We start from the raw sequence: 27,847 nt of genomic DNA, 5'->3' as shown, positions 1-27,847 counted from the left end.
AGCATACAAACATTCCTTGGGCACCTCCTGGCATCAGATTGGAGATCCGGAAACATATAAACCTACATCGGGCACTGCCCGACATCCGACCTTGGTACGGAAGATACTAACATACATATACTGGCGAACATTGGTGCCTTCGACCCGTTCATACAGGAGGAAAACTCATGTCACAATTGTGACGTCTCGCGAATAAATCTCTGGCTGATAGATCCCTAAACTGTCAACATCAAAATAAAACCTGATTAACCATTTGGGTTCCAATGCATAACCATAAACCCACACTTAGAGTAAAAGGGCCATTTTACCCCCGACCTAGCTTGGTCCAAGACCAAGGCACTAATGGGTTTTTAGCACTCCAACAACCTTAAGGTGTCCATACAACCCTAAATGTTTTGGATCTATGTTTTCTCTAATTATACATGCAAAATTATCTTTCCAAAGCATTACCCTAACTAGCATACAAAACTTTGATGCTTGTATAATAAAACTAGTTAGATAACATACCTTTCTTGTAGCTTGTTACTTAGAGCTTTAAGAGCCTAGCACCAATAGTGTGAATGCCTCAAATGGAACCACAAATCACCACTAACGATTGGAAGACTTGATAGAGAGTATCTTTGGACACAAAAATCGGTTATGCTCTTCACACACACACACACACACTAGTGTCGATTTTAGTAGCTAGAGGAGTCCTTATATAGTGTGACATGATTAGGGTTACATCTATGCAAACCCTAATGCCCATGAACTTTCACATTACTTAGGATCCATGGGTAAAAACCTCCACGGACTTCCATAATGGTTTAGCCCATCCTAAATAACCTTTGGCCCATTATATAAGAATCCATTTTTAACTACTCTCCTTTTTATCACAAAATTAATTCCAAATTAATTCTTGACCAATGCTAATAATATTATTTCATATTAATATATTAGAACTTATAATATATTAATAAATCATAAATATCCTCTTCTCTAAAGTTCATCCTTACAAATTGTTTTGGTGAAATGCAACCCAAATGGACCATGCTAGATCGGGTCAAGTACATACCAAATATAGTTATGGACATAGACACCCTATCCAACAGTCTCCCACTTGGATAAGTCTAATAACTATACTAGCAAGTACAACTTTAGGAACCGACCAACAATCGTAGCTCTTAAAACTTTGTCTAACTAAGACGCGCCATTTTAGACAAATGATCATATAATCTTCTGTTCTCAAGATATTAGCCAGACAAATACTTGGAAAATGTCATACTTAATGTCCAATAATTTGTTTCCCGATTTCTGATTTATTTGACATAGAACTTAATCGAACACATAAATTTAGTTCTGACTGGGCCAGACACATAAGTCAAAACAAAACCATCGAGGGGCCCTAGATATCGCATTTAATCATCCAAGGACTAAAAGGATCAAATAAACTTCGACTCATATGCTTGCACTAACTACTCGCCAAATCATACGTAATAGTAGATTTTACAACATTAAGTTACTGATGTGTTTATGTACTATCAATGCACAACAAATTCATAGTCAACAACTCATATCTCTTGATTTGAAGCCTTATATGATATTATCGTCTCACGATCACTCGAGATAAATTCCATGAAGTGAGCGTGGGTTTAACCCAATACTCAGAACTTATGAGCACTCATGAATGTTGTAGCAACTTTTGCTATGTCTAACCACTTTAGACATCTACAAGCCCAACTCATGACAATCTTGCTTCAATACCTACTTCCAAAGTATGATAGAAGGTGGATAATTTGAATAATCTTATTATTCTGCAACTCAAAACATGCAAAATTGAAACAATAGTAAACAGTTGACACAAGATAGCAGCTTTACTCATAAATAAACAACAACTTTTATTTAATCATCAAATGTCAATTACATTTTATCTATTACAAGTTTCAGAAATAGCTATCTAATTATTAAAACTAATATCATCCTTCAGCCTGATGCCCCTCACATGCTTCAAATGCTTAACGCTACTCAGTCCCTTCGTGAAGGGATCTGTTAGCTTCTCTTCTGACGATACCCTCTTTGCTACGAGGAGTCCTTCTTCTATCTTGTGTCTTAGGAAGTGATATATTTTGTCAATGTGCCTAGATCTTCCATGATCCCTTGGTTCCTTGGCTAAGTCAACCGCACTATCACTATCATAGAAAATCTCCATAGGCTCCTTTATAGCTGGCACAACTCCAAGGTATCCAATGAAGTTCTTCAGCCATATCGTCTCCTTTGCTGCTTCTCTTGCTGCTATGTACTCTGATTCACATGTTGAATTAGCTACAATCTCCCGTTTGGAACTTTTCCAAGTAACTGCTCCTCCATTCAGGGTAAATACCCAACCCGATTGAGAGCGGAAATTATCTCTGTCAGCCTGAAAGCTGGCGTCACTATACCCTGTCACTCTCAAGTCATCACTCCCACCGAGGATAAGAACCCAGTCCTTAGTCCTTCGCAGGTACATGAGAGTATTCTTTACCCCAGTCCAGTGAGCCTTACTAGGGTTCCCCTGATATCTGTTGACCATGCTCAAAGTAAAGGCTACATCAGGGAGAGTACAAGTCATTTCATACATGATTGAGCGAACTATGGAAGCATATGGCAATTGACTCATCTCAGCTACCTCAGCCTCTATACTAGGACTTTGAGTCTTACTCAATTTGGCATTGCTTTGGATCGGTAAGTCACCATTCTTGGAATTCAGCATGTTGAACCTCTTCAACACCTTGTCCAAGTAGGTACTTTGACTATGTCCAATTAGTCTTTTACTTTTGGCTCTCAATATCCTTATCCCTAGGATATATGCATCTTCTCCATGGTCCTTCATAGCGAAACACTTCCCAAGCTAGGATTTCACCTCTTGCAAGGTTGGGATGTCATTTCCTATGAGCAGTATGCCATCCGCATACAATACCAAAAAGCTAACTATACTCCCACAAGCTCTGACATATACACAGGACTCATCCTTGCTTCTCGAAAAACCAAACTCTTTGACTTTCTCATTGAAACAAAGATTCCATCTGCCAGATGCTTGTTTCAATCCATAAATGGATTTCTCAAGCTTACACACTCTATTAGGGTACTTTGCATTAACAAAACCCTTCGGCGGACTCATGTAAACATCCTTAGCCAACTTTACATTAAGGAAAGTGGTTTTGACATCCATTTTCCATATTTCATAGTCATGAAATGCAACTATGGATATCATAACCCTAATAGATTTAATATTCGCTACTGGTGAGAAGGTCTCATCATAGTCAACTCCCAGATTTTGAGTGAAGCCCTTCACAACCAGTCGCGCCTTATATGTGTGTACTTTCCCATCCATGTCAGTCTTTTTCTTGAAGATCCATTTGCAGCCGACTATATTACGACCCGGTACATTGTCAACCAAGTTCCAAACTTGATTGTCATACATGGACTGAATCTTGTTGTCCATAGCCTCTTTCCACTTTGGAAACTTAGGGCCTGCTATGGCTTCCTTGTAGTTGTTAGGTTCATCCAAATTTACTAGTGTGTTATCACTGATAAATGTATCACCTTCTGTAGTAATATGGAAACCATAAAACTCAGGTGTATTTCTAACTCTAGTGGAACACCTCAGAGGTACAAATTCGTCAGTTGGTTAAACAGGAGTTTCCTCCTCAAGTTAATTGCTAGTTTTTGAGGTTCCTTCACTACTTGACTCTTGAAGCTCTTCAAGGTCAATTTGCCTCCCACTGTTTCCTTGGCCTATGAATTATCTCTCACGAAAGACTCCTCTCCTCGCAACGAACACAACATTGTCACCCAGTCTGTAGAAGAGATATCCAAAGGATTTCTATGGGTAGACGATGAAAATACACTGCTCACTACGAGGTTCAAGATTGTCATTAGTCTTGCGTCTCATGAACGCCTCGCAACCCCAAACCTTGATGTGTGCTAACGAGGGAACCTTCCCTGTCCACATAGTCGGGACTAGATTAAGGATATGGGCGGCAGTCTCTAAGGCATACCCCCAAAATGAGATAGGTAATGAAGCTCGACTCATCATGGAATGAACCATGTCCAACAAGGTTCAATTGTGCCTCTCAGCCACACCATTAAGTTGGGGTGTCCTAGGAGGTGTCAATTGTGAAACAATTCCACAATCCTTAAGATAGTCAAGGAACTCGATACTAAGATGCTTTCCATCCCGATCGGATCGGAGCATCTTTATCTTCCTGACCAGCTGATTCTCCACTTCTTTTTTAAACTCTTTGAACATTTTCAAAGGTTTCTGACTTATGCTTGATTAAGTAGATATATCCATATCTGTTGTAATCATCAGTAAAAGTCACATAGAAGCGGTTAGCATCCCTTGTGGCGGTTTAGAAAGGTCCACACACATCTGTGTGTATGAGGTCCAACAAACCTTCACCCTTTTCACAAGTACCATTGAAGGGTGACTTAGTCATCTTTCCCAACAAACAAGATTTGTAACTATCATTTGACTTTACGTCAAATGATTCCAAGACTCCAGCCTTTTGTATTTGGCATATGCGCTTGTTGTTAACATGTCCAAGATGATAATGCCACAAGGATGCTTTATCCAAATTAGTGGAAGAATCAATATGCAATAAATTATTTCCTAAGTTGTCTACAACCAACACAGTTTCATATACACCATTACAAGGCAATGCTTTAAAGTAAAATACATCATTACAAAAAGCATTTATAGCACCACTTTTCAATATCAAACGAAAAACTAAAACCTTATTTGTACAAAGCTTGAAAGGAAATAATATTTCTTTCCATTTCAAACAAGTAACAACGATTATTCAAATATAGTTTTAACCCACTATAAAGCAATAAAGAATAAACTCCAATCTTGGTGATAGGTGAAGCTTTCCTATTCCCCATGATTATGTTTATCTTCTCGTGCTCCACATCCTTACTTCTTTTTAGTCCATGCAAATCAGAACAAATGTGAATTTCTCAACCTGTATCAAGGACCCAAGAATTAGTATGTGGTGAGTTATTAGACAATATAGTGTAAATACCTACATGGGTGGGTTTTACTTTCCTATCCTTAACATCCTGCATGTACTTGGGGCAGCTTCTCTTTCAGTGCCCTTTTTTATGACAATAGAAGCACTCCGCTTCTTTTGGATTAGTGGAGGGTGTAGCAGAACTAACTTTATTTCTACTAGAAGAGGAACCATCAAGAGACTTTACGTTGTGACCCTTGGTATGGGTTTTCCTCTTCTTCCCTTTGCCTTGCCCGATTGCTAGAACTAGGGAAGTAGTAGGAGTGGTAACAACATTTTTACCTTTGAGACTACTTTCAGCAGTCCTCAAAAGTCGTTGAAGCTTCTGAGGGTGACATCCTCCTTGTTCATATGATTAGTCATACGCAACTGATCATAACAGGAAGGCAGAGAATGTAGAATAATATCTATGGCCAGTTCCTCATCGAAGTTTACATTCAACGTTAGTAGGCGGTCCACAAACCTTTGCATTTTCTTCAAGTGGCCTGCCATGGACTATCCATCCTTCATTTTAGTTGTTATCATGGAGGTGATGATCTCATACCTCTCTTGATGAGTACTTTGATGGTATCTCTCCATTAGGTCTCGGTGCATCTCATAAGGGTAGAAATCCTGATAGGACTTTTAGAGTTCTGCTGTGATAGAAGCCAACATGATACAAGACACCTTAGTGGCATCCTTCTCATGGGTAGTGTACTCAGCAATCTCCTCAGGAGTAGCAAAAGACTCATCATTTACCTTAAGCTCCTTGTCTAGGACATATTCCTTGTCCTCATAGCGAGTGACCATCTTGATGTTCCTAATCCAATCATTGAAATTAGTACCATCGAAGATGACTCCCCTACAAAGGCTCGTGAGAGAGAAGGCGCCAGTAGGGTTTGAGCCAGAGGCATTGTTGGAAGACATCTGAAAAAGAAAGACAAAGTTTAGATTAGCTAAGAGTCTTTAATATAACAACCAAATGAAATATTAAGGCTAGAACCCATAACTTGAGGACAAGTTATATAGTCCATTAAAATCATTTAGATCATTAATACAATAAACAAATAATTTATGCATGATCTAATTAAACCCATAAGAACAAGATAATTTATATCATTAATCTTCAAGAATTTAGCATAATCATAAAAACTTATTCAAATCTTGAAATTATGAGAATTATTTTGTAATTAGATTAGGATACTCATTATCATATCATAAAAACAAATTTAATGATTCAAAAAAGTTGTTGGTAATGATCCTAATCCAATTCTGGCCAAAAAAACCCAAAAACCTACTGTCTGCTCCTCAAACTCGTCGAGCCCACTATTGGATTCGTCGAGTCCAAGGAAAAATGCATCAACTCGTCGAGTTGATTTATGCACTCATCGAGTTGTGCCGTCAGAAAACATTTTATGCTTTGAAAAATCATATTCCAACAATAATATAGTAGAAAACAAACCTGGCTTTGATACCATTGATGGGTTTTTAGCACTCTAACAACCTTAAGGTGCACATACAACCCTAAATTCTTTGGATCTATGTTTTCTCTAATTATACATGCAAAATGATCTTTCCAAAGCATTACCCTAACTAGCATACAAAACTTTGATATCTGTATAATAAAACTAGTTAGATAACATACCTTTCTTGTAGCTTGTTACTTGGAGCTGTAAGAGCCTAGCACCAATAATGTGAATGCCTCAAATGGAACCACAAATCACCACTAACAATTGGAAGACTTGAGAGAGATTAGTTTTGCACACAAAAATCGGTTATGCTCTTCACACACACACACACACTAGTGCCGATTTTATTAGCTAGAGGAGTCGTTATATAGTGTGGCGTGATTAGGGTTACATCCATGCAAACCCTAATGCCTATGACCTTTCACATTACTTAGGATCCACTGGTAAAAACCTCCATGGACTATCCATGGACTTCCATAATGGTTTAGCCTATCCTAAATAACCTTTGGCCCATTCTATAAGAATCCATATTTAACTAGTCTCCTTTTGATCACAAAATTAATTCCAAATTAATTCTTGACCAATGCTAATAATATGATTTCATATTAATATATTAGAACTTATAATATATTAATAAATCATAAATATCCTCTTCTCTAAAGTTCATCCTTACAAATTGTTCTGGTGAAATTCAACCCAAATGGACCATGCTAAATCGGGTCAAGTACATACCAAATATAGTAATGGACTTAGACACCTTATCCAACAGGCACAAACTCATTCTCTGAACGCATAAATGCCAAATAATCAACCAAGGCCCAGTTATGGCACAATCTTCCAAATTGGTCCCAAACCCCTCACATAGGCCTTACCCTAAAGCCCATCTAAATATTCCAGTCCATATACTTGTTCCTTGATGGCCCATAGCCCAACAGAAAGACCAACATGAAGCCAAAAAAAATTACGCTTTCTCACATAAAATGAAAACTAGGGTTAAGTATTTTTACTTAACCCATTAAGGACTTAATCCATTAAGTCCATCACTCCACTAGGCCAAACATACAATGGGATTGGCATAAGTCATAACTTCAATCTACTGGTCCAAATGCGGGTCCCAGCAATCCAAAACAAGCATCTTCCAAAATTAGGGTTTTCTAAACCCTAATTAGGGTTTCTAACTCAAGCACATGCCAATTAGTCAAACCAGTTAGGATTTTAGGTCAATTAGGGTTTCATTAGGTCGAGCACCACCCACTACCACCTCGGGCGGTGGTGGTCGACGACGGCAGCCACCGCCTCACGGTGGTGGTGGTAGGTTTTTCCTTGATTAATCTAGCCAAAGCAATACATATAATATTGCACTAATAGAATACACTCACACACACCAAGACACGCACACAACCACCACCACACGAAGGCTGGTGGTGGCAGAATATAATAAGGTAACGACAACCACCATGGTGGTTTTCCACGGTTTCTGGTCAATGAGCACACCTACACTCGTACAAAAACACCAAAACACGCATATACACGAGCTGAACACAAAAAACACACTCCATTAGAAATCTTGTGGCAGAAGTGTTGGATAATGTGTCTAAGTCCATAACTATTTCTGGTAAATACTTGACCCGACCCGCCATGGTCCATTTGGGTTGCATGGCACCATGCAATTGGATAAACTAAATAAGAGAAATAACACATATGGTTTATTAATATATTATAAGTTCTAATATATTAATAATATTATTTAATTAGTTTTGATCAAGAATTAATTTAGAATTAATTAAGTGATCAAAAGAATAACTAATTAAATATATGGGTAGATTATGTAAATCTTCCATATCTTATATAGTGGGCTAAAAGGCTGCATGGATTATCAAGTTGGGTTCCACCCATAGGATGCTCCATGGAGTTGACCCATGGATTGAGAAATGAAGAGTCATGTTAAATTAGGGTTTTAACTAATGCAAAACACTATATAACGACCATGACTCTCCCCAAAATCGGCTACACAAGAGAAACAAGAGGGCTTGGCCAATTTTGAGTGTGTTAGAGTATTCTCTTAAGTTTATACTTTGCATTTGGTGTTCTTTGAAGCATTTGAGGCATCACACTTGAGGTGCTAGGCTCACAAGGTTTCAAGGAACACTTACAACAACAAGGTATGTAGTTCTATCTATTATTCAAGTTAAATTTGTTCCCCATGTATGCTAGATAGGATCATAGCCTTGGAAATTAACTTTTCATGATAATTAGACAAACATAGATCCAAGGTTATTAGGGTTACATGTACACTTAGGAAGTGTTAGAATGCTCAAAACCCAACAGTGGTATCAGAGCCTAGGCTTGTTTGTTTGTTATTTGTGCTAAATAGTTGAAAAAAGTCGATATTTTTGCAATCTGACTGATGAACTCGCCGAGTCCATGGGGGGACTCATCAAGTTCATGTGAATCTTCAACCTACTCGCCGAGTAGGTTCATGCACTCGGTGAGTAGGAGCCTCAGAATGCAGTTTTTTGACTTTAGTTGCTGGAAATGGACTAGAAACATTACCCTAAACTGTTTTGGTACTTGAAAACTTGTTTTAGATGGTGTAATGTCTTTGCTAATCCATTTACAACAACTAGTTATCAAAATTACAAAGTTTTAAGTGTAAGTTTTGATTCATGAAAGTGTTCATATTCATGTTATTGATATTATGATGTTTAGATGATCATAGGAATTATTTGTAACCTATGTGGTAGATTAATTCTTGATCATTATGTGTTTTAATGGACTATATAACTTGTCCTCAAGTTATGGAAAACCAAAAGTCACTTTGTTTAAAAACCATTAAAAGAACACATGGGTTATAAAATGAAGAGTCTTCATTTTTAATACCCTAATAAACTCATAAGTTACAAGAAATGAAAAGTTTTGAAAATTTACAAAACTTGCCCTCAAGTTTTGGAACAAGTAAAGTCTTGATTAAAACTTTAGTTCTAAACCTTAGAATTTTAGAAGTTAAAATTCAACCCTTATACTTATAATATTATAAGTTAATAATATATATATATATATATATATATATATATATATATATATATATATATGTATAAGATTAAAGTCGTGTTACCTCTAGTACGCCTCATTCACGAAGCCGGTCTATAAGGTGGGCATAAGGTTGTTGCCTATAAAATGGCAACTTAATGGGTTTCCACTCTCACCCACCGCTTGCTTGACTGGTGGAGGGTCGTTAGCCGAATGGGTAAGACAAGGACTTATAAGTTCTCATTAAAAGTATGATGAATATTATAAAGTAACTAAATGTTTTATTAAATTCCCAATCTTAGTTACTTTAGGAAAAATGTGAATAACGTGCTAATCCATGAAATTACACTTTACACTTTGTCTAAGTCGTTAGTGGAGCGTGTGTGGTTAACCGGCACACTAACTTGGACTTAACAAGGTAGGTAAAGGGTGACTTAATATTTATCATAGTATCGATGGAGCGTGTGTTGTTAACCGACACATCGATTGAGGGGTAATTTATTAAGGGTACCAAGTAATTTGCATGGTTACTTCACACCTCTTTTTGTGATCCTCGGCATCCCAGTCACAAAACTTGGAGGACACACTCGAGATTGAAACATGCCTTTGAAAAGTTCATTGAATCTCAAAAGAATCTAGGAGTTTCTTAGAACCAAATTACATATTTTTAATATTTCGACTTTGGTGGAAATTGGTGAATCGTCATTCACCTACCTTTCAAATATGTTATTACTTAGATTAGGACATACCTCTTCTAAGTATAATATATTGTGATTGGGTCCTAGCCTTAATACTACATTTGGGTGTTTTATTAAGGACTATCTCTATTTCTAAACTAAACTTTTCTTCTTTTCAGATGTCTGCAAACACTGCTGCTTCTGGCTCTAATCCTAATGGTTCCTTTTCTCTTATGAACTTGTGTGGGAAAGTCACTTTTGATGGATCCAAATTTAATGAATGGATCAGAAACATCTGAATGATTACGCGCTACGAGGACAAAGAATATGTCCTCGATAAGGAGCTTAAGGAGATTTATGAGACACTTGCTACTCCTCAAGAGATCGCTGACTTTAGGGCACATGAAAGGGATGCCACCAAGGTGGCATGCATCATGATGGCCACTACGACAACCGATCTCTAAAATTCCTACGAGGAATACTACCCTTTTGAAATGCACCAAGATTTGATGGAAAACCCATGATAACAACCCGAATGAAGGATGGAGAACCCATCACGGGCCACATGCAGAAAATGCAATGATTTGTGGACCGCTTGCTGAAGCTTAATGTGAACTTCCCCGAGGAGCTAGCGATAGATATTATTTTGCACTCTTTACCTTCATGTTATGATCAATTCCGCATGACATACCACATGAACATGGAAGAGGTCACTCTCAGCAAACTTCAAGGACTCTTAAAGACCACGGAAAGTGGTCTTAAGGGTAAGGAGGTTGTTACTACTACTACTCCTACCAACTCTGCCCCTGTCTTGGCAATCGGGAAAGGACGAGGGAAGAAGAGAAAGAGTTCTTCGAAGGGTACCAAGGTTAGGACCCTTGATGGCTCTTCTTCAAGTGGAACCAAGAAAGGTTTCATCACTCCTTCTTCTGACCCAAAAGAGGCTGAATGCTTCTATTGCCATGAAAATGCACATCGAAAGCGGAACTGCCCAAAGTACCAACAAGATGTGAAGGATGGGAAAGTTAAACCCAACCATGCAGGTATTTACACTATATTATCTAATAACTCACCCCATTCTAACTCATGGGTCCTTGATACCGGTTGTGGTATTCATATCTGTTCTGATTTGTAAGGACTAAGAAGAAGTGAGAATGTGGAGCAAGGAAGAATAAACTTGATCATGGGAAACAGGAAAGCTTCACCTGTCACCAAGATTGGAGTTTATACTTTATCGCTAAGTAATGGGTTTAGTTTAGATTTGAATAAATGTTGTTATTCGCCAGAAATGGAAATAAATATTAATTCCTTTCATGCCTTGTATAAACAAGGTTTTACCTTTTCATTTGATAATGAAGTTGGTTCGATTAATGCTTTATTTAATAATAGTCTTTGTTTTAAAGCATTAACTTGTGATGGTGTGTATGAAACTGTATCTGTTGTAAATAACTTAGGAAATGATGTTTTGTATATTGATTCTCCTAATAATAATAACTTGGATAAAGCATCACTATGGCATTTTCGTCTTGGACATATAAGCAAGAAACGCATAGGCCAACTCCAAAAGGATGGAGTCTTGGAGTCATTTGACCTAAAGTATGATGATAGTTGCGAATCATGCTTACTTGAAAAAATAACAAAGTCACCCTTCACAGGTTCTTGTGAGAGGGGTGAAGGTTTGTTGGACCTTGTACACACGGATGTGTGTGGACCATTCAAACATGCCACAAGGGATGCTAATCGATATTATTTGACTTTTACTGAAGATGATAGTAGATATGGATATGTCTACTTAATCAAGAATAAGTCAGAGACTTTCGAAAGGTTTAAGGAATTTAAACAGGAGGTCGAGAATCAATTGGGCAGGAACATTAAGATGCTTCGATCCGATCGAGGTGGTGAGTATCTTTGTAACAACCCGAAATTCAAGTACCTCTAATTAGCCCTTCATCTTTTTATATGTTGTCATTTTGGGCTTTTGTGTTGGGCGAGTACGCTGGGCGTACAAGGAGTACGCTGCGCGTACTCGCACGCCTCATTTAAACGCATCATCCCTCGGGTACGCTGGGTGTACCCAAGGTTACGTCGGGCATAACCGGTCCAGACCCAAAAACCCTAATTTAGTTGTTGGCTATAAAAGGAATGAGATGGCTTGGTTCCTCAGCCACCATCCTCCAGAAAGAAACCCTAAGAGAGTTGTTCCTTCGTTCATAGCTTGTTGGTGAGTGTTCTAAGCTTTGAGGTGTCATTTCAAGGTAGTAAAAGAGAAGAGAAGTCCATTGTGGAGGCTAGAAGTTGGTGTTCAAGTGTAGATCTGTGTTTAGCAAAGGTTGGAGCTTCTTCCTAAGGTAAAAAGTTCAGATCTTGATTTGTAGTTCTTGTGGTATGCTTTATGGACCATTTTCTAGGGTTTTGGTCCCAAAGATGGAGACTTTATGAGCAAGTAGTCTCCATTGGCTTAGATCCATCATATTTCTGGTCCATTTGAGTTGTATGTTCATAAAAATGTAATCTTGGACGTGAATGATTAGCCATGCATAAGATCTAGATCTTTTGGGTTGAAATGGAAAGGTATTAAGGAGTGTAGGAGCCTTTACAGCCATGCCAAGGATTAAAGGTTTCGACTTTATGGGTAAAGAGGCTTAAAGTGAGCCAGATCTAGAAGTTGAAGAAGTGTCTTAACCATTTAAGACCATAAATGAAGAATCGCTGAATCTGGGTGTTACGCTAGGCGTAACTCCCTGTACGCGCAACATACTGGGTGGAGACCACCAATTGTGGATTAGCGAAGTACGCCCTGCGTACATAAGTCTGTATGCCCTGCGTACTGCGAGATGTTGACTTTTGTTGACTTTTAGGGTTTTGGTCAACATGTGGACTTTGAGTCAAGGAAGGGTAAAATGGTCTTTTACCCCTCTGAGGAATATTAATAAGGGTGAAGCCTAGTTGTAGAAGTCTATATTAATTAAAATGATATTCTTTATGATTAGGCGAGGTTGAGTCTTCGTTTCGAGATTCGGAGATAGCGAGCGCGTGAGATTCTAGACTTTCCACGAGGTAAGTTTCCTCACTATATTGTACCCGGAAGGGTTTTATTGTGTGACCGGAAGGTCGGATATGTTATGAGTTGTATGCATTGTATATGATAACTTACCATTGTATGTGCTATGTATGTTATGCTTGATATGGGCCGGAAGGCATATATGTTATGGGCCGGAAGGCGTTGTGATATGGATCGTAAGGCGTTGTGATATGGACCGTAAGGTTGATGCGGGTAGGACCGGAAGGTTTACCGAGTCGGGACGGAAGTCCCTTGAGACACATGGACCGGAAGATCAAGGCCTGGAAGGGCGTATGTGCGTAAGTAGTATTTTGTGGAATTCACTAAGCATTTATGCTTACAGTTGTTGTGTTATGTGTTTCAGGTACTAGTGAGGACCGTGGGAAGGCGCCGACGTGATTTGTACACACTATCGGAAGATTTATTTATGATCTTTGGATTTACATGATTTGTACTATGTTATGATACATTGGATTTTATGACTTGATTTGGTTGGAAAACATGTTTTAAGAAATCAAAATTTTGTTTTCAAAATTTACGTTGTTACAATCTTAGTTTAGAGTTCCTCGACTATCATAGGGAATGTGGGATTGTCTCACAATTGACACCTCCCAGGACACGACAGTTGAATGGTGTGCCTGAGAGGCGTAATCGAACCTTGTTGGATATGGTTCGTTCCATGATCAGTCGAGCTTCGCTACCAATCTCATTCTGGGGGTATGCATTAGAGAATGCCGCCCATATTCTTAATCTAGTCCCTACAAAGAAAGTTGCCAAAACTCCTCACGAGATGTGGACTGGTAAAGTACCTAAACTAGACCACATCAAGATTTGGGGTAGCGAGGTTTTTGTGAGGCACGAGTCTCATGATAAGCTAGAACCCTGAAGCGAGAGGTGTATTTTCATCGGCTAGCCACAAAGATCCTTTGGTTACCTCTTCTAGAAACCTAGTGATAATGTGGTCTTTGCAGCAAGAAGAGGATTCTTTCGAGAGAGAGAGAGAATTTATAAACCAAGGAGACAGTGGGAGGCAAATTAACCTTGAAGAACTTCAAGAGTCAATTAGTGAAGGAACTTCAAACCCTAGCCCTCAACTTGAGGAGGAAACTCCTGTTGAGCCAATTGACGAATCTGTACCTCTGAGGCGTTCCACGAGAGTTAGGAATGCACCTGAGCATTACTATGGTTTCCATATTACTGCGGAAGGTGAGACACTTATTAGTGATGAGAAACTAGTAGGTCTAGATGAACCTAATAGCTACACGGAAGCCATGACAGGCCCTGAGTCTTCTAAATGGAAAGAGGCTATGGATAGCGAGATACAATCCATGTAGGACAATCAAGTTTGGAACTTGGTTGAGAATGTACCAGGTCGTAAGATTGTAGGGTGCAAATGGATGTTCAAGAAGAAGACAGACATGGATGGTAATGTACACACTTATAAGGATTGACTGGTTGCAAAGGGCTTCTCTCAAATTCCTGGAGTGGATTATGATGAGACTTTTTCTCCAGTAGCCAAGATTAAGTCTATTTGGGTTATGTTAGCCATAGCTGCATTTCACGACTATGAAATTTGGCAAATGGATGTTAAAATCGCTTTCCTTAATGGAAAGTTGACTGAAGTCAGCCAGAAGGTTTTGTCAGCAACGAGTACCCTAATAGGATGTGTATGTTTGAGAAATCCATTTATGGATTAAAGCAAGCACCTCACAGATGGAATCTTTGCTTTGATGAAAAGGTCAAGGAATTTGGCTTTTCTAGGAGTCAAGATGAATCTTGTGTGTATGTCAAGGCTAGTAGGAGTATAGTTAGCTTTTTGGTATTGTATGTGGATGACATACTAGTCATAGGAAATGACATCCCAACTCTGCAGGAAGTTAAGTCCTGGCTTGGGAAGTGTTTCTCTATGAAGGACCTAGGAGAAGCTGCATATATTATAGGGATAAGGATTTTGAGAAATCGGAGTAAAAGACTAATTGGACTTAGTCAAAGTACATACTTGGACAAGGTGTTGAAGAGATTCAGCATGCAGAACTCCATGAAAGGAGAGTTACCCATCCAGAGTAAATCCAGATTGAGTAAGACACAAAGCCTAAGTACCGAGGCTGAGATAGCAGAAATGAGTCAAGTACCTTATGCTTCAACAGTAGGCTTGATCATGTATGTTATGATGTGTACTCGACCTGATGCAGCCTTTGCCTTGAGCATGGTTAGCAGGTATCAGGGGAATCCTGACAAGGCACACTGGACTGTGGTAAAGAATATCCGCAAGTACCTACGAAGGACTAAGGACTGGGTCCTTACCCTCAGTGGGAGTGATGACTTAAGAGTTGTAGGGTATAGTGATGCTAGCTTCCAGACTAATAGGGATAATTTCCGCTCTCAGTTGGGCTGGGTCTTTACCTTAAACGAAGGAGCAATCACTTGGAAGAGTTCCAAGCAGGAGACAGTGGCTGATTCCACTTGTGAATCAGAGTATATAGCAGCGAGCAAGGCAGCAAAGGAGCCAATATGGCTAAAGAACTTCATTGGAGACCTTGGAGTTGTACCAGCTATAAAGGAGCCCATGGAAGTTTTCTGTGATAGTGAAAGTGCTGTTGCCTTAGCCAAGGAACCAAGGGATCACAGAAGATCCAGACACATCGACAGAAAATATCATTTTATCAGACATCACATAGAAGAAGGAATCCTCATGGCAAAGAGGGTATCATCAGATGAGAACCCAGAAGATCCCCTTACGAAGGGACTGAGTAGGGTCAAGCATCTCCAGCATGCTCGGAGCATAGGGTTGAAGGATGATATGAGTTTTAGTAGTTAGATAAATTATGAAATTTGTAAAGTGTAATTGACAATTGATGATGAATAAAAGTTGTGTTTATTTATGAGTAAAGTGTTACTATCTTTTGTCAATCGTTTACTATAATTTCTTTTGCATGTTTTGACTTCCAGAATAGTATGTTGTGGTTTCACATATTATTCAAATTTTCCACAGTCAGTCATATGTTGGAAGTAGATATGAAGTAAGACTGTCATGAAGTTGGTTGTAGGTGTCAGGATACAAGACAACACTTCATGAGTGCTCATAAGTTCTGAGTATTGGAATCAACCCGCACTCACTGGAATCACTTCATGGAATTTTATCTCGAGTGATTGTGAGACGGTAATATCATATAAGTCTTCAAACCTAGAGATATGATTTGTTACTTACGAGTTGATTATGCATTGATTGTACGAAAACGCATTGGTAACTTGGTGTTATAAAACATGCTTTTGTGTGTAATTCAATGAGTGGTAGAACAAACATATGAGTCAAAGTTTATATGTTCCTTCTTGGATTAGAAGATGATATCTAGGCCCCTCGATGATTTTGTTTTGACCTATGTACCGGGCCCAGTCAGAACAAAGTTGATGTGTTCAATTAAGTTCTTTGTCAAACAAATCAGAAATCGGGAAACAAACTGTTGGACAATAAGTAAGACATTGTTCCATGTATTTGTCCGGCTGATATCTAGAACAGAGGATTATATGATCACTTATCTTAAATGGCGTATCAATGTCTTCTCTGTTCCAAGAGACCTTGAAAGAGCTATGATTGCCGATCGGTTCCTGAAGCATTACAGTTATAGTTATTAGACTTATCCAAGTGGGAGACTGTTGGATAAGGTGTCTAAGTCCATACCTATTTCTGGTAAATACTTGACTCGACCCGGCATGGTCCATTTGGGTTGCATGGCACCATGCAATTGGATAAACTAAATGAGAGAAATAACACATATGGTTTATTAATATATTATAAGTTCTAATATATTAATAATATTATTTAATTGGTTTTGATCAAGAATTAATTTAGAATTAATTAAGTGATCAAAAGAATAACTAATTAAATATATGGGTAGATTATGTAAATCTTCCATATCTCATATAGTGGGCTAAAAGGCTGCATGGATTATCAAGTTGGGTTCCACCTATAGGATGCTCCATGGATGCTCGATGGAGTTGACCCATGGATTGAGAAATGAAGAGTCATGTTAAATTAGGGTTTTAACTAATGCAACACACTATATAACGACCATGACTCTCCCCAAAATCGGCTACACAAGAGAAACAAGAGGGCTTGGCCAATTTTGAGTGTGTTAGAGTATTCTCTCAAGTTTATACTTTGCATTTGGTGTTGTGTGAAGCATTTGAGGCATCACACTTGAGGTGCCAGGCTCACAAGGTTTCGAGGAACACTTACAACAACAAGGTATGTAGTTCTATCTATTATTCAAGTTAAATTTGTTCCCCATGTATGCTAGATAGGATCATAGCCTTGGAAATCAACTTTGCATGATAATTAGACAAACATAGATCCAAGGTTATTAGGGTTGCATGTACACTTAGGAAGTGTTAGAATGCTCAAAACCCAACAGGAAGATGGTGGTTTACGATGACAAACACCACTACACTGTGGTGGCGATGGTTTCTCTTGATCTCCTGCCCAACAAATACGTCAACACACCCACCCACTTCGCGATTCCACAGATACAGCCACCATTTCATGGTGGCATGCGGCGGACGGAGGATGTCAACGAACTAGAGCGGCTTCCTAAACGGTAGTGTTAATGCAAACATCAAAATAGAAATGGAGAAAGGAGATGGTGGTGCGAAACCCACCGAGTATAGCAGCAGTAGCGGAGAGTGACGCCTGATCATGATACTCTTTGACAATGGATAGTGACGGTGCTGGATGGCGGCTCCTGAAGACGACATGGATGTCGGATGAGGATTGGCGGCCGTTCGGAGCTTCGTCTTGTCATAAAACGATGGGGAATCGGGTGGTGGTGGCTGGAATATTTACGTATGGCAACTAGCTTAGCTTAGGGTTAGGGTTTGTTCGATGATACACCTTCAACCGGGAATGGAAGGCATGACTTTAAGTCCCGCGACTCCATTTAAACTAGTAAACATAATTGCCAGATTCAGTCCCTCCCATTGGCAATCTTTTCATTCGAATGACTCCAAGACTCCATCCTTTTGGAGTTCGCCTATGCGCTTCTTGTTGACATGTGTAAGACGACAGTGCCACAAGCATGCTTTATCCAAGCTGTTGGAAGAATCAATGTGCAACACATTATTTCCTAAGTTGTCTACAACCATTACATTTTCATATACACCATTACAACGCAATGCTTTAAGACCAAAACACCATTATATAAAGCATTAATAGCACCAATTTCATTATCAAATGAAAAACTAAAACCTTGTTTGTACAAACCATAAAGGAAATAGTATTTATCGCCATATCGGACGAGTAGCAACAATTATTCAAGTCTAGTTCTAACCCACTGCTAAGCAATAAAGAATAAAATCCAATCTTTGTGACAAGCAACATTTTCATATTCACCATGATCAAGTTCATCTTCCCGTGCTCCACATCCTTACTTCTTCTTATTCCCTTCAAATCAGAACAAATATGGAAACCACAACTTGTATCAAGAACCCAAGAACAAGAATGTGATGAGTTATTAGATAGAATAGTATAAATACCTACGTGGGTGGGTTTTACTTTCCCATCCTTGACATCCTACAAGTATTTAGGGCAGCTTTGCTTCCAGTTCCCTTTATTATGATACTAGAAACACTCTGCTTCTTTTGGATTGGCAGAGGGATTTGTAGAACCAGCCTTGGTCCCACTGGAAGAGGATCCATCAAGAGACTTTCCCTTGCAGCTCTTAGAGGGAGCCTTCCTCTTCTTCCCTGTCCCATGTCCCATTGCCAAGACAGGACAGTTACAGTAGGAGTAGTAACAACAAATTTACCTCTGAGACTACTTTCAACAGTCCCCAAAAGGCCTTGAAGCTTGCTAACAGTGACACTTGAAATCATTTATCACTTAATAAATGTGTCGGTTAACCACACAGACTCCATTGATCTATGACAAACATCAAGCTACCCTTTGGCACTGTCACACCCCCAAACCAGAACGGCGGAAACGTTCGGGGGCGGAGGACGTCATGTTCAATATCATAACAGTTCATAGAAAGGAAAGTACACACCACCATATATAATAAGTTGCTAAATGTTTACATAGTTGTATTCATTACATGTTAAAAATAAAGGTACATAAACTTCAATTAGAATGAAGTAATTAACGCCAGCGTGTTAATCCCAAAAGTTGAATCCCAACCTGCTTAGCGATTTCCTGAGAATACAAGTTATTTCAAAGAAAAAGTGTCAACAATTAAGTTGGTGAGTCCATAAGTTGTTTAGAAAAATTGGATGCCATTCCAAAATAGGTGTATGTTTTCCAGTAAACGTAGTGCTTCAACATGTAAAGAGTTGTTATTTGTGGTGTTGAAAATGAATGCATTAGTTCCAGAAAATCCCATATATGTTTATAAGTTGTAAATGATTGCACCGGAAAAATCCCTTCTTTTCCTATTTTGTTTGTATGCAGGAAACACTTTTATTATTCCTCGCACATAATACCAGTCTCTAAGACCGAAAATTGTAAGAAACCACGTTTCTCGTAAATGTGTCATAGTTTTATATATAATAAAACTACGTGAAGATCGAACCGGTTGGATGAAGAATAGTTTTAATAACCACTCGTTCATCATAACTTAATATCATAATAATTGTATATCCGATGAGTTTTTATAACCATACTAAACATAATATGCCTGTAACGACGTTCTTCAGGCGTCGCATTGCTATGACAACTGTCACCCCAAAAGACGGACTGTAGCTAACAGTCAGGGTGCGGGATCATGACTTCCCGTATAGATCTATACACATTTGACACGTTCTCGTCGCGGGAGATTCTGGTTATAAACAGGCCTTACTGCAGTACTTTCTAATAAAGAAAAGTAAAGTTGGAAGATGTGCGCGTCTCATGGATTCTCAATTTAGTATATATTAACATGATAGTTTTGTATGCAAAGTTTAGCCTTTCACACAATGATTTGATAAACCGAAATCATAAGTTTTTAGAATGTATAAAATGTTTTAACAACGAAGATCATTATACTCCTCGTATAAGTCTAATGCACGATAATAACCGTATGTTTACTTGTATTCCCCCCCTAAAAGAGTTGTAAAAGTATTTAAAGATGTATTTAAAGTGTGTTAAAAAGGGGTATGAACTCACTTGACAACTTGAAGATAGCGAGATGGAAAAACGGCAGAGTTAGGTCTCGGGAAATGGATTTTTCCTCGGAAATCTCGGGATTTCTCGGGAGAAAATCGACCTTCAGATCTTGCACGAAGTGACCAGGGCTTCGTGGTAGTACGAGCACGGAAAATGAGGAAATACGCAAGAAAAATGAGAGAGAATGAGCCTCCTTTTCGGAAGCCTTCGCATGCCCTTTTATAGGGAGGCTGGTCAGCCTTGGTACGCGAGTCTGATGGGACGGGTTCCTGGGTTCGCGGGTCGGATGGGACGTGTCGCTGGCACGCGGGTCGGATGGGACGTGTCGCTGGCACGCGGGTCGGATGGGACGTGTCCCTGGGTTCGTGCACTTCGCATTTTCATTCTTACACCCTTCGCATCCCTTCGCATTTATCACCTTCGCATTTATCACCTTCGCATTTATCTCTTTAGAATTTCTACAATTTCATCATTTATGACTCCCATTTGCGAAGTTGAGTATTGATTTCCAAAAATGCGAAACTTCAGGGACAATATTTGAAATCTTATGTTTTCTTCCCCAATTCGCATTCTACTGTGAAATACTTCGCATCTTCATTCTTACACCCTTCGCATCCCTTCGCATTTATCACTTTCGCATTTATCACCTTCGCATTTATCACCTTCGCATTTATCTCTTTAGAATTTCTACAATTTCATCATTTATGACTCCCATTTGCGAAGTTGAGTATTGATTTCCAAAAATGCGAAACTTCAGGGACAATATTTGAAATCTTCTGTTTTCTTCCCCAATTCGCATTCTACTGTGAAATACTTCGCATCTTCATTCTTACACCCTTCGCATTTAAGCTAATTAATCGAATGCGATTCACAAAATTTTCATTTCCAGATGCGAACACAGTTTAGTTCTTGAACTCTAAACTTGCGAAATCAAAAATTCATATGTTGAACCCATATGCGAATATTAACCCAATTGACTTCAAATGATGTCCGACTTGAGCATTCTTTTCATGTATGTTTGTAGTTTAACGATATCTATGACTTTCATTTAGACACTTAAGGACGTAAAGTGTTTTATTGAAACTTTGCGTTTTTACGTAACTTCGGATTGCCGGTTTTTGGTCGGAAAATCTTATAATGAGCATAACTTCTTCGTTATAACTCGGATTTTTGTGTTATTTATATGTTTGGAAACCTTATGAGAATAGCTACCACATAATGTACTCTAAATAGAGTTTTTGAATACTTCATTTTCTATTTCCTTTCAAAAGAAGATTACATGACTCGATCTTTACTGACCTGAAATAACGGGTTGTTACATCATCCCCCCGTTAGAGGGAATTTCGTCCCGAAATTTTTTTTTTTTTTTTTTTTTTTTTTTACAAAAGAAGAGTCTTAGGGGCTGGGGAAGAGATGTGGATATTTCTGTTGCATTTGGTCCTCTCGTTCCCACGTGAACTCGGGTCCCCTCTTAGCATTCCATCGGACCTTTACTATTGGAATGCGACTCTGTTTAGTTCGTTTAACTTTTCTATCCATGATCTCGACGGGTTCTTCCACAAAGTTAAGATTTTCATTTAGTTCGATCTCATCGAGTGGAATTACAAGTGTTTCGTCGGACAGACACTTCTTCAGGTTTGATACGTGGAATACTGGATGTACTTTGTTAAGCTCTATTGGAAGTTGGAGTTTGTAGGCTACTGGACCAACCCTTGAAATGATTTCGAAGGGCCCAATGTACCTAGGATTTAGCTTCCCACGCTTTCCAAAGCGTATCATTCCCTTCCAGGGCGAGACTTTCAGTAGTACCCGATCGCCGGTCTGGAATTCCAATGGTTTACGTCTTTTGTCGGCGTAGCTCTTCTGTCTATCCCTCGAGGATTTCAGTCGCTCTCGTATTTGCACGATCTTTTCGGTAGTTTCTCTGATGATCTCCGGACCAGTGAGGGTGCTATCAGGGACTAGACCTTTTGCTAGTTGGGTGTCGCCTACTTCCGTCCAGCACAGAGGTGATCTGCACTTACGGCCGTAAAGGGCTTCAAATGGAGCAGCATTGATACTAGTATGATAACTATTGTTGTAAGAGAACTCGACCAAAGGTAAGTGAACATCCCACGCTTTACCAAAGTCGATTACACATGCTCGCAACATGTCTTCCAAGGTTTGGATCGTTCTTTCGCTCTGTCCGTCAGTTTGGGGGTGATAGGCTGTACTCATGTCCAATCTTGTTCCCATGGATTTTTGCAATGATTGCCAGAACCTAGACGTGAATCTGCTGTCTCTATCCGAGATGATAGACATTGGCACTCCATGGAGTCGTACGATCTCTCGGATGTAGGTTCTCGATAGCTTTTCCATTTTATCAGTTTCCTTGATCGGTAGGAAGTGAGCGGATTTGGTTAATCTATCGACGATTACCCAAATAGTATCTTGGCCACCCTGAGTTTTGGGCAGTTTCGTTATGAAGTCCATGGAAATCTGCTCCCATTTCCACTCAGGAATTTCAGGTTGTTGGAGTAGTCCTGAGGGTTTCTGGTGTTCTATTTTGATCTTGGCGCAAGTCAAACACTTGCTCACATATGTAGCGACCTCTGCTTTCATGTTTGGCCACCAGTAGAGTTGTTTGAGATCTTGATACATCTTGTCTGACCCGGGGTGTACGGAGTATGGAGTCTTGTGTGCCTCGTTCATAACTACCTCTTTAAGTCCACCAAACTTGGGCGTCCATATACGGTTCATGAGGTAGCGTGCTCCATCACTCTTGATTTCTAAATTCTTGTCCATTCCCCTAAGGGTTTCACTTGTCACGTTTTCGGGTTTTAAGGCCTCTATCTGAGCTTCCTTGATCTGTGTCGACAGGTGCGAATGGATTGACATGGCTAATGACTTCACTCTTCGGCCAGAGTACTCCTTCCGGCTAAGGGCATCTGCCACGACATTTGCCTTTCCTGGGTGATAGCGTATCTCACATTCGTAGTCGTTGAGTAACTCGACCCAACGTCGCTGCCTCATGTTTAACTCCTTCTGGTTGAAGATGTGTTGTAGGCTCTTGTGGTCTGTAAAAATAGTGCATTTGGTACCATATAGGTAGTGTCTCCAAATTTTAAGAGCGAAGACCACCGCTCCAAGCTCTAAATCATGAGTGGTGTAATTGACCTCATGCGTTTTTAGTTGTCTTGAGGCATATGCAATAACCTTTCCCCTCTGCATTAGTACACAGCCCAGCCCTTGCTTCGAAGCGTCGCAATATACTACAAAATCTTCGGTCCCTTCTGGGAGAGAAAGGATGGGCGCACTGCAAAGTGCCTGTTTCAAAGTCTGAAATGCAGAATCTTGCTTTTCTCCCCAATTGTAGGTCACACCTTTCTGGGTTAAGGCGGTAAGAGGCTTTGCGATGCTGGAGAAATTCTGGATGAACCGTCGATAATAACCAGCCAGGCCTAGGAATTGGCGAATTTCTGTTGGTGTAGTTGGCGCCGACCAGTTTTTAATAGCCTTAATTTTTGATGGATCCACGTGGATCCCTTCCTTACTGACCACGTGACCGAGAAAGTCCACCTTTCTAATCCAAAATTCACATTTTGAGAATTTTGCATACAGTCTCTCAGTCCGCAACGTCTCTAGCACTTGCCTCAGATGTTGACCATGCTCTTCTTTATTCTTTGAGTAAATGAGTATGTCGTCTATGAATACTATCACGAATTTATCCAAGAATGGACGACATACCCGATTCATTAGATCCATGAATACGGCCGGGGCATTGGTTAGCCCGAATGGCATCACTACGAATTCGTAGTGTCCGTATCGTGTTCGGAAAGCCGTCTTGGAGATATCACTCTCTAGGACTCGCAGCTGGTGATATCCCGACCTCAGATCGATCTTGGAGAAGTAGTTGGCTCCTTGGAGTTGATCGAACAAGTCATCGATTCGGGGTAGGGGGTATCGGTTCTTGATGGTAAGTTTGTTGAGTTCTCGGTAGTCAATGCACATTCTGAATGATCCATCCTTCTTTTTCACGAACAGCACAGGTGCTCCCCACGGTGAGAAGCTCGGTCTGATGAATCCTTTTCCCAGTAGTTCATTCAGTTGGCTGGATAGCTCTTGCATTTCTGCCGGGGCTAATCGATAGGGTGCTTTGGCTACTGGGGTAGCTCCGGGAACCAGATCGATTCGGAACTCCACTTGTCTTGCAGGTGGTATTCCTGGGAGATCCTCGGGAAAAACATCAGTAAAATCGCATACGCCTGGCACACTCTTGATATCTTGGACCTTGCGCTTCACATCCACAACATGTGCCAAGAATGCGTGGCACTCCTTGCGTAGGCATTTCTGAGCTTGGATACTTGAGATGATACGGAGAGTGGTACTTGGTTTGTCGCCCAAGATAACGAAAGTTTCGCCGGTTGGCAGATTAAGGCGAACGGCCTTATCGTAACATAGAATGTCCGCATGATGAGAACTCAGCCAGTCCATGCCAATGATGACATCAAAACTCTTAATCGAGACTGGCATGAGGTTGATTGAGAATGGATGATCATTTAAAGTTAAGGTGCAATTTAAGTATATCTCCTTAGTGCCTTCGGTTTTCCCGTTGGCCATTTCTACTATAAATGGTTCACTCAATGACTGTGGTATTGATTTTAGCAGGCCTTTAAAGCCGTGATTCACAAAACTCCTTTCCGCGCCACTATCAAACAAAATGCATGCATACGAGTTATCGAGAAGGAACGTACCCGTAACAACTGTAGGGTCCGCAATGGCTTCATCCTGCCCCATTACGAAAACTCGGCCCCTTCCACCGGTATTTCGGTTGTTTACCCTTGGGCAGTCCTTGCGGTAGTGCCCTGTGTCTCCGCATTCGAAGCAGGCACGGTTTTCACCGGTATTAGTGGTGGGAACGGATGGTTGGATTGGCCCTTTACAATAGCGGGCTGTATGCCCCTTTTTATTACAGTTGGTGCATTGAAGATTTGGGCAAGGACCGCGGTGGTGGAAACTGCATCGGTTGCATTTAGGAAGTTTCCCAATGTATGAGCTTTTGGGGGAAGGGTTCGCAGGTACAGTAATAGCATGTGTCGCTATCGCTTGTTGTTTCCTGGGGTTTTCCTGGAGAGTTGGTCCCCTCCTCTTGTTCCAAGTCCTACTCTGACCCTGAGTCCCCCTGGATGGATATGCAGTTGTCGAAATGATACCGGGTCTTACTCCGTGGTCGATGAGTCGCTGGGCCAGGCGCTTAGCACTGTTGTAGGTAGCAGGGCTGGAAGCCAGGACATGCCCTTGAATCTGGGGTGACAACCCCCAAATGTACCTTTCGACCTTCTTTGATTCTGGGTTGACCATGGTAGGGCACAGTGCAGCGAGGTCGTTGAATCTAGTGGTGTAGGTGATTAGGTCAGACCCAGTCATCTTCAGATTCCAGAGCTCCTGCTCAAGCTTTTGTACTTCGCCCCTTGGGCAGTATTCTTCCAGTAGTAGAACCTTTAGGTCGTCCCAACTCATGGCGTTGGCGACAGTGAGCGTTACTGAATTCACATGGCTTTTCCACCAAGTGAGGGCTCGATCTACAAAGGTGCAGGCAGCGAACTTGACTTTGCTTGCTTCAGGGCATGAGCAGATCTCGAAGACCGTTTCGGTCTTTTCGAACCATTGCATTAGTGCAATGACTCCTCCCGTTCCATTAAAAGTTTTTGGCTTAGCGTTAGAGAACTCCTTGTAGGTACATTCTCTTCCTTGGCCATGACCCGTTCCATGATTTGGATGGTTTGTGCTGCTTCCCGCCCCTCCATTCCCTTGGGAGTTTATTTGTGAGAGGGCTGCAGTTACTGCTGCTGTGATAGCGGCCTGAACCATGGCTGGATCATAAGCTGGTGGTGGAGGTGGTGGTGGTGCCGTGCCCGGCCTGGGCCTCAGGTTTGGACGAGGAGGCATCTTGCTGCCAAAAGAAAGTTTTGGAAGAAAATTATAAGTTTTGGCAGTTCGTAGTTAAATGATATTGAATGAACTTCTATTAGATCTAAGAAGTTGAGTTTAATTGACACAATATTTTAAGCTTGAAAGTAAAGTTTGAATAGATGCATCAATAAATCGAACTATTTGCACATGATTAACAACGGTGAGAAAGCGATATGCCCTTATATATATTAAACATATAGTTGTGTTACAGCGGGGTCTAGACAAAATTCCTTGGCCTCTCTAAAGGCCTCCGATTACGGGAAATTTTAAAGAAAGTAATACTTTTATCCGAAGTCCTAGTTTATAACAAAATTTGAGAGTTGGGCAAGTACTACTTGCGGTGCGCCTTGCGTTTAGAGCTCGACTCTGTGTCGGACTGCTTTGACCCCATGAGACGTCTGTCAAACGCAGCTTGTTGTTCTCTTAATTCTGCGAAGGCCGCGTTTGTTTGTGCTTGAAACGCTTCGGCGCGAATGTGGATGTCGTTCTGTATCAACTCTAGGCGGTTGATATCAGCCGTGTGATTTTGCACCTCCACATTGACCTCTCGAATTCGGTTGGCTTGCACTCCAGATTGATAGCATTGGTTGGCAAGTTTGCCAACCATGACCGGAAGTGCGCGATCGGCTGATCCCCCGCCTCTTACGTCATAGAAGTCTCGGCACATGCCGTAAGGAGGGCGTAAGCTTTGTTGTTGGCTCCAATGATGGAGGTGACTTCCCCACACTGGAGTGGGTCCTCGGAAATTCCTCACGTGGACAGGAGGTTGTAGGGCTGGTGGATTTATAATTTCTGGCTCCGAATCCGTACCAGAGTCGTTTCCTGCCTCCACATTTATAGGCTCTTCGTCTTCTTCAGAATCTGATTCGATCCACCCACCATTTCCTTGGTTGTGGTAGTAGGGGTCATTGAGGTGATGGAATCCCGCCATTTAGGCTGTACGAGAATAGGGTTAAAAGTTTACTATAAGTTAGAGCATATGAAACTTACTCTCGAGATTAATGGTTGACGGCACTCGAATACACTCTCAATATTCCCTAGTGATATGCTTTTGGAAATTTTAAAATTTGTTGTCCATTACAGGCACTCCTTGGCATATGTGTAGTCGGCTCTTGGACAAATATAGTTGATCAGGCTATATCCTTCCCAGTTCTGATTACATGTCCCAAGGCATACCTGCACTGCACAACTGATATATAATACTTCAACGTGGTTTTAATTATGATACTGACCATCTTGTTGTTGTGAAATGAATGCATGCCTACATTAAAAACTAAATAAAGGATTTTATTTTTTTAAAAGTACGAATCTTACTCAGAGTGTTTTTACCCAGTTGAGTTTATAGTTGTATAACAAAAGAAATGGTTTTGATATACTTAATTCCCTATAAACAATGCTCTGATACCATTTGTAACATCCCCCTCTGGCACGTATCACAATATTGTCCGCTTTGGGCCACTCGGCACGAGGACTTCCCAGGGGGTCACCCATCCCGGTACTACTCCCGCCCGAGCACG

The sequence above is a fragment of the Lactuca saligna genome, chromosome 8, assembly GCF_052625555.1.
Source record: "Lactuca saligna cultivar CGN05327 chromosome 8, ASM5262555v1, whole genome shotgun sequence".
Taxonomy (NCBI): Eukaryota; Viridiplantae; Streptophyta; class Magnoliopsida; order Asterales; family Asteraceae; genus Lactuca; species Lactuca saligna.
This window is presented reverse-complemented; position numbering follows the sequence as displayed.